Genomic DNA, 3,512 nt, shown 5'->3' on the forward strand with positions numbered 1-3,512 from the left:
GGCCCGGCGGTGGGGGCGCCGCCCAGCCCCCGGGCCCTGCCGCGCCTCTCCTGGATCGACACCCTCTACAGCAGTACGTGCGCGCTCGGGCTGGGGAGGACGGGCGGGACCCAGCCTCGGAGCTCCGACGGCCCCGGAGCGCGACGTGCCGGGCTAGTCTGGGGAGCGGGGCGCGGCGGGGCTGTGGTCAGGTGCCCGCCGGCCGGCAGGCAGGGAAGCAGCGTGGAGCGTCCAGAGATCGGCCTCAGAGGGCGTCCCCGGGGCAGACTTCAAGTGGTGTGGGGCCAGGGGTCCGACGGGGCCAGGCGAGCTGTGTCTCCCCTTTGCCACCTGTTGTGTAACCCAGACTCCGCGACGCTCAGGAAGCCGGGAGAGAGCCCTTTTAGAGCGCTGTCTCTGCTCCCCGACTGCAGCTTCGCGGTCCACGCTGAAACAGAAAGGCCGTTCTGGGAAAAGCCCTTGGCTCCCGAGTTTGCCATCTCAGGGATCTTCTAAGGCCACGTATGGTTCGGGGTGAGGGCGGGATCGGGTGGGATCGGGTGAGATGGGAGGCTGTAGGTGCACATCTCCGTGGGGGCCGTTTGGCTGAAGGAGCTGAAAATTCCGGCTCAGCAATCTTTCCTGCCAGCCTCATCACCACCTCCACCCTCCTCACCACCCTCCGCAAAAAAGAAAAAAGGAAGAAAAAAAACAACCATCTCGAGTTCTCCACCCCCTCATTCCCAAATCTGCTGCGATCATGTGATTGCTCTTCCATGGCCGCGGGGGATGTGTAACTGATCCCTGGTACGTCCTGGGGGCTTGAACCAAACCTGAACCGCCCCCACCCTCCGCCCCGCCTTGCTTAGGGCTGAAGACCCTGCCCCCTTCTCTCCTCGCCTCCCTTGAGCTGCTTTCCCCAGACGCTTTCAGTGATAACTGGGAGAGGGGCCATCGGACTCCCCTCCGAGGAAGATAGTAGATTTCACGCTTCGGGATCCCCTTGAGTGGAACCCTTCCACGCTCTCTGGCAACATCTCCCACCCAGCCCAGCCCTGAGGCAGGAACTGTGGTCTGGACAGTGGTTGACATGGGGCAGAACGGTTTGGGGGATCAAGCTGGCTGCAGTTGGTGTTTGGCAGTGGAAGTGGGAAAGGATGATGCTGGGGTCCCAATGTCTTGCCCTGGAAGCCCTGCAATACCCAGCTTCCAGGCTCTGTTGTCCTCATCCCTGGTCATCCCCCCATCTCTGCTTCCCCCTCCCCCTCCTAGAGCTGGATCCTCCAGCGTCTCCTTCGCCAAGCCCAGCCACTCCATCTGCTCTTCCCCTTGCCGAGGCCAGCATCGTTGAGTGAAGGTCAGGGCCCACGGCTGTGTGGCGTGTGCATGCACGAGTGTCTGCGTGAACCGGCGCACACATCTGTTCACAGCCCTGATGCAGATCAGCTCCTGACCCTGACGAAGGATTAGTGACCTCCTCTTAGCTGTGCTCGTGCACGGAAAAGTCATAACAATGCCTCATATTCACATGCCATTTACATTCCAGACTATTTCTGGCTCTTTACAAAACCGAGGACTGGTGTCCCTATTTCCCAGAGCCTGGAATCCTATGGAAACCTGTCTCTGACTTTCTTTTCATTGTGGGAGAAGGCTGTGCTGTCGGATCATCTCCAAGCCGTCTCCACCCCCCTCCCATCTGGAGTAGAGAAACAAACTTGCCTGAGGCCGCCTTGATATTCCTGTCCAGAGGAGGGCTGGAAAAGGAATTAGGCCAAGGGCCTCTTTGGGGATACCCATTAACCAGCTCTGATTCAGTCAGGCTGGCATCTGAGCTGTCCACCCTGGTGCTGACTAGCCGCCAGGCTCTTGGGGTAGCCTGGATGGTGGAGCAGGAGGGGCGGCAGACTTGAAAGTGGTGTGAGGGCTCTGTGCCTCCTTCAAAAGGGCCTATTTGAGAATGGTAGATGAGGCTTCCTAGGGGGTGCTGTGCAGTCATGTTTGGGCTGTTAGCCATCAAGTTTCCTCTTGACAAGAGTCTAAATTCAAACGAATACCCGAGCCGTCATCTGCCTGGCAGCACAGTTTTGTGCTCCCAGTGAAAGTTCCTCTGTGTCTCGGTAAGCTCTTTGCCAGATGCATCAGGAATTGTAAAGAGGGCATATCCAGGGTGCAGGGCAGCCAGTATGACCTCAGAGATGTGAAAGATTCAATGACAGAGGTTCCATCTACGTGCTGCTTCCGGTAACTGAGATAGAACCTATTCCATGCAGGCGCTGTGCTAGGCACTTTCCATCCACTCTCTACAACTCTGCAACTCTTTCCTTTTTTTTTTCCTTCAGAGAGATTTTTTGCTATAGGGCATGTGTGCTAGCCAGAGACACAGAAAGAGAACGTGAGAATTCACCCCCCCAAAGGGGATGGCCATGCTAGAACCCCTTCCCCTCCATTCGCCTCTTGGGATTTTGGGCATGTATGCACACACGCCGATGTGTTTCAAGCTGCCAGGCCTGGGACTTGAAACATAGTCAGCCGTGTTGGAGTCTAGCATCTTTTTTTTGAAGAGGTTTTTGCTATAGGGCGCTTGTGCTCCCCAGACAGACAGACAGAGACAGAGAGATAGAAAGCGAGAAATCACCCCCACAGAGGGGATGGCCACGCCGCAATCCCTTCTCCTCCATTCTCCTCTTGGGATCTTGGGCACGCACGCACACGCGCCCGGCGTGAGTTTAAGCCACCGGGTCCGGGACTCGAACCATGGTCGACTACATGGGAGTCCAGCGACATAGCCATTACGCTAAGTGCTGGTCCCTGGAGACTAGCATCTTAACCACTATGCCACCTGCTGACTTACAACTCTTGCAGGTTAGGAGAGATAGGCTCGGTAAGCTCAGATCCTTTACCCAAGGTCACATAACTGGTAAGTGACAGAGTTGGAATTCTGAGAGGACCCTAGGATAGTAAGGAGGATTCTGAGTGTCACTTGTAATATGTCTGAGTTTATTCAAGGCCCTGGAATGTGGCATAGGGGACATCTGTCTCTTTGCTCCTCTGTTGCAGAGTTGTCCCTGAAATAATACAGCAGGGGAAGTGGCTTCAATGACTCTGACCTCGGCCTGTCCCTGTGCCTCTTGTAGGACCTGGGGCTAGGCCTGGAGGCCAGGCAGAGGTGTTTGAGGCTCTGTCTGGGCCCACTGAGGTCAGCGGCTCTGTACCCCAAATGTTGCAGACTACTAGCCAGCCCCTCCCCTCACATACCTCTTGCCTTTGGAGCTGTCACTTGTTCTTTCTGGCTTCAGCATCTGTGCCAGGAGGAGTGTGCCCACCTCCATCGTGGGTCGATGGCTATTTGATAAGGGTGGGCAGTAAATCCCCTCCCTCCCCTGTGGCAGAAGTCCTGAAGGGCTAGAGTAATGGTTTGTCTGACTCAAGGAGATGGGTTGGATGCCAGCTGCCAGTGTCATGTGGAACTGAGTGGAGCAGGGCCCTGTGCCTCTGATAAGCTGGTGCGGCAGGGGGGGGGGTCCCGCCCCCCC

General features: G+C 56.9%; 1 protein-coding gene across 2 annotated transcripts in view; it reads left to right on the top strand.

The window, feature by feature from the left end:
- The window catches only part of ABR (ABR activator of RhoGEF and GTPase), a 172,427-nt gene that overhangs the window by 5,734 nt on the left and 163,181 nt on the right, over window positions 1-3,512 (top strand). The window contains exon 1 of one of the 2 annotated variants that reach the window (XM_006167513.2): window positions 19-73. The exons of the other annotated variant lie outside the window; for it this stretch is intronic. The gene's annotated coding sequence lies outside the window, so the exon portion shown is untranslated. Of the gene's footprint in view, window positions 1-18; window positions 74-3,512 lie in introns of those variants that run through there. 2 annotated transcript variants of the gene reach the window in all.

Source organism: Tupaia chinensis, unplaced genomic scaffold, assembly GCF_000334495.1.
Source record: "Tupaia chinensis unplaced genomic scaffold, TupChi_1.0 Scaffold144899_1, whole genome shotgun sequence".
NCBI classification, from domain to species: domain Eukaryota; kingdom Metazoa; phylum Chordata; class Mammalia; order Scandentia; family Tupaiidae; genus Tupaia; species Tupaia belangeri.